Source organism: Carassius auratus, chromosome 8 (assembly GCF_003368295.1).
Source record: "Carassius auratus strain Wakin chromosome 8, ASM336829v1, whole genome shotgun sequence".
NCBI lineage: Eukaryota > Metazoa > Chordata > Actinopteri > Cypriniformes > Cyprinidae > Carassius > Carassius auratus.
In genome coordinates this window covers 9,994,595-10,001,880 of record NC_039250.1, presented here as the reverse complement: position 1 = coordinate 10,001,880, position 7,286 = coordinate 9,994,595, and the positions used below count along the sequence as shown (strand labels likewise).

At 37.3% G+C, this 7,286-nt stretch overlaps 1 long non-coding RNA gene across 1 annotated transcript; it reads left to right on the top strand.

The window, feature by feature from the left end:
* The first annotated feature begins 293 nt into the window (after positions 1-293).
* LOC113106731 (uncharacterized) lies at positions 294-6,964 on the top strand. The gene is made up of 3 exons (XR_003292559.1): positions 294-462; positions 5,306-5,389; positions 6,620-6,964. It is a non-coding gene; the product is annotated as an uncharacterized LOC113106731 (long non-coding RNA).
* The last annotated feature ends 322 nt before the right edge of the window (positions 6,965-7,286 follow it).

The following is a 7,286-nucleotide window of genomic DNA, read 5'->3' as shown; positions in this document are numbered from 1 at the left end:
GTTGCCTCTTTCTCTGTAGACATGTTCTGTGGACAGGCCCCTGGATTTTTCTCTCTCTCAAATTTATGTAAAAAAAAATACACATTTACTTGTTTGTTTAAAATTAAGGAAATTAAGAATTATATCAGAAGCTATTAAAAAAATACATTGCTTTAATACATCGATATGACATCAATATGACATTTGGGTTTATAGGATGGGTCCTCAGTTAGTTCAGCTTCTCACATGATGTCTGGATTGCACATCAGCTGAAAGTCATTTTGGCTACTTTTAGTGTTTGCTCTGGCCAGCTGTCAGAGGAGCTGTGTCCCCCAGCTTCGTGATCAATACCAATTTAGTGTTAATAGATGTCAATTGATCAGCTCTCCCCAGGGTGCACAGCCAGACCACACGCATAGTTTGACATCTAGCCTGTAAAGAAGATGGTAATCCAGGGAATTGGAGGCCAGACTGTTAAGCACGGTAAGATGCTGAGATGCATTGCAACACTATCTTTATATGGTGCTTAACGCTCAAAGTCAAAGAAAACAAAGTATTGTTTGCTATCATGATAGCTGGGATGTTTTGATTATCGTGGTTCAAAAAGTATTACAAATTATTACTGTATTTTAGATTAGGTTCTTTGTTCTTAATTATAATATCTCAGAAAGCACAATTCAGAACTGAGAATATCTTTCAAATTTCAGTTTCTGAATTTGTATGGAATTTTTATTGGACAACATCCAAAACTGTAAATTCCCAAATGTATAGATAAAAAATTAATTGAAATAAATAAAAAATAATAATGTAACTGCAATTTAAACTAAAAAGTTACACATTTTGTATAAAGTTTTGGAAAAAGTTTTTAATCCTTTCTGTAGGATTTTATAGGCCTATAGATGGATACTTCCTACAGATTTTTTATATTATTTCATCATATTTATTAATCTTTTGTAGACTTCCCAGAATGCATTACTGTGCTGATTTTTTTGAACTATTAAACTATCAAATTTATTGCATTACGTTCCAATTCAATTACAATTCATGCGTATGAATTTAAAAGGGAACCAACTGTTTAATTTACATTTTTTGCTTGACCCTGTGGAACAGGTAACATTTTTGATTCCTTCGTCCATTTCAGGTGAAGTCCCACCTGCATATACCGCAGCTCCAGCAGTATGTCGAACGTCTCCTAACCCTGTTACTTTCTGGTCCTCATAAAAGATCCCTATGATGCTAAGCTTGCCCTAGAGACAATTTGTATTGGCTGATGCGTAACATTCAACAAGCCCTTCTCTTCAAGGAAGGAATTTACCATTTATAAACATAATCACATAAAACAACTTTCGCAAAATAGGAAACAGAAAATTTATAGTCGAACTAAAACATGTTTAATCCTCTGTTTGTCCCACCCTTGTGGATCTGGCTCACAGTTAGAAAGGATATGGAGCACGACGATTTGGAGAAGAAAGGAAGAGGAACTTCGAAATCCTTCTTGTTTATTCCTGTCCTCTCCCCATATTTACTTCTGAACTGCCACTCATCTTTTTTTCCCTCCCTTGTTCGCTTTGCCCTGCGGCTTTTCTCTCACACACAGGCTGTGTGACGGTGCTGTTGTGAGCGGAGAAATCTAGGGGACCATCTGTAACCAATTAGGTTGGTGCAACAGCCACCCAAAGACTCGGTGACGGATGGGGCTCTTGTATTTATAGCCGGGGTAATTGGCAACACACACACACACTCTCACATACACACAGATTGTGGTGCATGAATGCACTTTTCTCAAGACGTGTGAGGGAGAGCCAGGCCAAGTCCCTCCAAATTATGATTCATGTTACATCACAGTTTGATAGCACAGATGTGTATGAGATTACATGATCCTCCCTCTCCAGGAGTGAAGATGCTTTGAAGTTGTTTAGGCTGCGTACGCTCGTTCACGCCTGCCAAAGAAAATCTTTCCAGTGTCCGCCGACCAAATGGTCTGGAATGAACGTATAAATACGACTATCAGTCACTGTGGAGGGGACGAGGTGGAAATCACGGTGGCTGTGTGCAGCTGATACGGAAGTCAGGGCCAGTGCCGTACATCTCAGCTATCTGTCCGAGGTTGTCAGCGCGTCAAACCTGCATGCGAAAATATACACACGGCACATCTGCCTCTCGTTAGCCGCCTTAAATGGCTGCCATGTGGTCTGCTGATAAATAGGCCAGTCTATTTATTGGAACACAACAAATTGGCTACAAACACTGACATGGAATCGAAGCACTATAAATACTAGACGTGATGAAAGTTTTAAAACGTGCTGCAGGTATTTTACGAGGGTCCTCGTTTTTCCTCCTTTCTTTTTATGTACTTTCAGCCATTCCTCTCACTCCTTTCTTCTTGCTCTGCCAAAGAGGAGTGTACTCTCTCTCTCTCTCTTGCTCGTGCTCTCGCTCCTTGGCTGTAAGCGATCAAGCATAGAATGTAGATCAGGCACCATCACGGAGCATAGTCTCTGTACACTAAAAGCCATAAGATTCCTGAATGAATTGTCAACAGACAAGCCCTAAACCCCGTGTAATTACATATTTGGAGTTTATCTGGGTTTATGCGAAAATGCACAAGTTTCCCTTCCTTGGTGGTCCTTAAACACATCCATATGTCTTGAGTGTTTCCCTTTTCACTCCTCCGTCTCTCCTCCTTTCTCTCACTCTCTCTCTCCCCTCCCTAGTCTTTGGAAACATTATCCTTTTGCATGAGTAGATCAGTAGACCTGTTGGTTTGGTGTTTTTCTATTGTTAAGTTTGTTGCGGCATGATACACTTTCACTGGCCCAGATGAGGTTTCGGAGTGTGGAAGATCTGGGTGGGTCGGTTTGCAAACAGAATCAAGCCGCAAAGCACATCCCTGCAGAACCAAACAGGAACACACAGTAAATGTGGGGAGGCCTGGGATCGTGTGTGGGCCTGTTTTTCCTTTTTTTCTCTCTCTTTCCCTGCTTGAGAAAACCGATCTGTTTTAGAACACGTGCTAAATATTACCATATTTACATTTTCCTGTTTGAAAAAGGCCAAGCCAGGAGGGAGGGCGGTGGGGTTTGCAGTGGAAAGGTCTCGAGCCGGGTTAGGCTCTGTTTGAAACTCTAAACCCTTTTCATGCTTATTTGTTTTATGATTCTGCAGGGTACTGTGTTTACACTCAAAGTGCAACATCTGGATTAGATAATTTGTTGAGAATTAACCGAGGCTGGATGCTTATCGACCTCTTCTGATTAAATCTGTTTGATGTTTTGCTATTTCGCTTCACAAAGATTTTTTTGTCGCTCTGTCAGCTTGTATCTTGCATGATATATTTTGTTGTAATAACTTTGTGAAAAAAAGACAGGTGAAAGCTGGGATTATTGTACTGGAATGGCCCTTTTAAAACACAGACAGAGACAGAGAGTGTCCATGGTCCAATCACATTCGTGGCCTTTGATCTATAATGGCTTATTTGAAAGTTAAGCATGTGGTGACTGTTTGTCTAAAGGCCACTCCTGCAGACTGCACAGTGAAGGACCAGAAAATGATTAAATCCCTCTTACTCCAGTAATAGTTCTGTTGTCATTCACCAGCTTTTGTGGAGACTGTGTATTACACATGTGGTTGTTTACTATAACAGGAGCAAAATCAATAGATTATAAAGAGAAAACATCACATATGCACAGCAGATGCAGTTATGAATAAAAGAATGCACGAACAAATTGGGGAATACTTAAGTTTGATTTGTACATGCAATAAGAACACACCATGTGTGTGTATCTGCTAAGCAATAATATATATATATATGTATTTTTTTATATTTAATGCATTTGAAGTCTTTTCTCATTTTTATTTATTTCATTTTGTTTTATTATTGAATATTAGATCAGATATTTATTATATTGTTATTAGGTTTTAATTTATTTCATTTGACTTAATTTTAAGCTTAGCAGATACAACTTCACAAATATTCCAAATGTGTTCTTTTTGTATGAGAAATACACTTGTTTGTACTTTCATTCCTAAATGGCTTATATACAGTATATGCATCTGACATACATATGTACTTACTATTTTGGACAGGAACATCCAAAACAGCACTATCCTGTTCAATATTTTATAAATATTATAAAGGGTGTCCCCAATGTCCCTAGAATGTGTCTGTGAAGTTTCAGCCTAAAATGCCCAACAGATCATTTATTTTAACAGCTGGAAAATGTTGATTTTCGGGTAAATGACATAACATTCACAAAGGAGTCTGTCAATCAAACCCTGTGGCCTGTCCCTATGCAATGTGACGTCACACTGGATGAGAATCAAAACAGCAGGCCTATTGAGATAGACTTGGTTTAAAGGTGGGTGGGTGGATGTTTATGATTGTAGGGTGGTTGTGTTCACACACTGCCAACACACATTTGTGTCCAAACACCATCTAAAAAGTGTATTTTGCATAATAGGTGGTCTTTAAAATGATGAGAAATAGTGATATTTTGTTAGTGCATGGGTCAAAACAATGGGGACTACAAATTTAACTTGTTTGTTTTGTCCCTTTTCCAAAGACAGCATCAGCTTCTATCAGCATGGTACCACCAGTGCTTTGAGATCATTTCCCAATGAGGTTTATAAATATATATTTAATAGCACAAAGGTTTTCAGTAGAAAAGCCAGTTATGACTCACAGGAGTAAGGAGAGCTGCAGTAATTTGATGGGAGCCTTTGAATCATGGGAAATTCCTTGCTTTGAGCCGCTCTGCCATGCAGGGTTCCAGTATGGATTGTAAGCTAACTGTGTTGCTGAGGTCAGCCACAGTTCCAGTTCAGCTGGTGGTGTGGGGTCTGTGTCACATAAATGGCCTTATTGTCAAAGTGAGTGTACTGAAAGAGAACAATACGTGTATTTTACGGTCCAGAGTTTGTGACTTATTATTTATTGTCTTGTTTTATAATAAAATGGACACAAAGCATCTGGTAAGAAATGCTATGAAATAGGACCTTAATTCAGTAAACAATGCTCTTTGCCAAATGTGTTATAAAAAATACAAGAAGAAACCCCTTCAACAATGGAGGGCCGGTTGTGATCATGCAAATGATGCTTGTTCATCAAGAACGTCCAAGAGGGATTAGCCCAGTTACTTACTCCCACTGAAAGATGAGAGGTCTCAGGGGCGAGCCCAGAGTCCCCCCTCCATTCCATCACTGCTGTCCCAGGTCTCTTCAGCGAGGAAATTACTCTAATGCTGAGAAACAGATGTGTCAGAGACACGATTTGTGTGTGCTTTATTGACTCTGTCCATCTGTTAATACAGTTGCTTGTTTCTTGCAGGATTTTTTCTGAAGCATGTGAGAATGCCAGAAGAAACATATAGGAAGGAAAGCAGAAGGACTGATGATGAGATGAAGGAATGGGGTATAATATCTTGAGGTTTTAGAGTAACATTTATTTTATAGATAACATTTTATTTGAATTACTTAGTGTTCATTGTTTGATGTATTTTCCAGTCAAGCAGTTAATGCTGAAAATGCATTAAAAAAAAAAAACATACATAGTGAAGAGGGAAAAATCTTTTCATCTGTTGTAATTGTAATTTATAACTGCATAGATGACCACACACAATGAGGATATTCCATGTCTGTCAATGAGATGTCTCATAAGCCTTATACACAGTGTAACAGTGTAACATTGGTTGGTTGGAAAATTACCTGCACAGTAATAGAAAATAAATATATAAAATAAAATATATAATGCAAAATTTAAATATAGTATTTGAAATATAGAAATAAAATTTAAATATTTAAATGTATTATTTTTGTTTTATTAAATTAATTATTTTAAATAATAAAATGCTTAAAAAATATATATATATATATATATAGTTAACATTTATTTTAGTGTACTACAGTAAACATTCATTAGATGCAGTAGTATGCAGGTGTTTGCAGTAGGTTACATGTCTACTCTCAGAGTCATGTGACCAGTGAGTGGAAAACTTGGCCTCTGTGGGTCAGTAGCTAGTGTACACTTACAAATTACATGATTACTTACAATTTACACTTGACATGTCCACTTATTTCTCAGATTTTGTCTGGATATTGACTTTTCTGTGCACTTTCACTTAATATATTATACCTACCAGTAAAAAAAAAATTGGTTACACATTTTTTTAATGTTTAAGGTGCATGTGTTACAGTGTAATTATACATTTAAGTACTGAGTAATATCAATTAACTACATTTTAATTTAAAATTTACATTTTTAACTACAATAAACTACTTTTTCTAGAAATGCATACTGTACTTTTCCATTCCAAGCTGTTTCATCAGCACAGTAGAATGTGCAGTAAATGTCAATGGACTATCTCAATGTGTGTGTTTTTGTGGCAAGATTGTTTAGAACATCTGATATTTCTGCCCATGAGAAATGTTAGTAAATTTATAGAAGCTGTTACCAATCGTACACTCAGGGATAGCCTCGCATTCTTCCACATCACAGGCCTCACATTTAATCTCTCACTTTCCATCTTCATTTTTTTACCTTCCATCTCCCTTTCTCCCATTAGCAGTATATCTCACAGTTTTACACTATTTTACTGTATTTGCAGTGAACTGAATGTCTCGATGCTGTCTGCTCGATTTACAGGACTCAGAGGCTGCAGATGTCATGTGATCCAATCCAAACGCCGGCTTCTGGTCTCCTATCAGCCATGAAGCTTGTTGAGTGCTGACTGCATTATAGCTTTTGAATACCTTGAAATCACATCACTGTGTTAAATTCAGCCAGCCTTAACAGCCCTCACAAACGAAGTGTAAAAGTTCAGTCACTGTACTCCACAGTTCTGCTTTGTTTTATCTGTGATATCGCACCACTTTTATCATTGGCTAAATGGAAGTGGAAGACAATGGAAGCGTCTGGTCATAACCAGTGATGGAGAAGCTACTTTGAAATTGTAGCTTGTTAAAGCTAATCATAATTTGAATTGTGAAGTTTACAAGGATAGTTCTCGCAAAAATGAAAATTCTGACTTCTGTGGAAGTCAGTGGCTACCAGAAAATGTTTGGTTATTCAAAATATCTTCTAGCAACTATAAGAAAACAATATTTTTGGGTGAACTACCCCTTTAAATAAGCATTTTTTTTAAGCTGGGCTCCAAGCTACAAACAAAAAGCAGGTAAACAAACTGTTATTTAAAGTTATTTAAGGGAAAAAAATATTCCAATGTTAAAGTATCAACTTGACCATGTAACTGTATCCAAAATAAACCAACAACACCCTTATTTGTAAAAATTTACAGGTACATGAGTTGGTG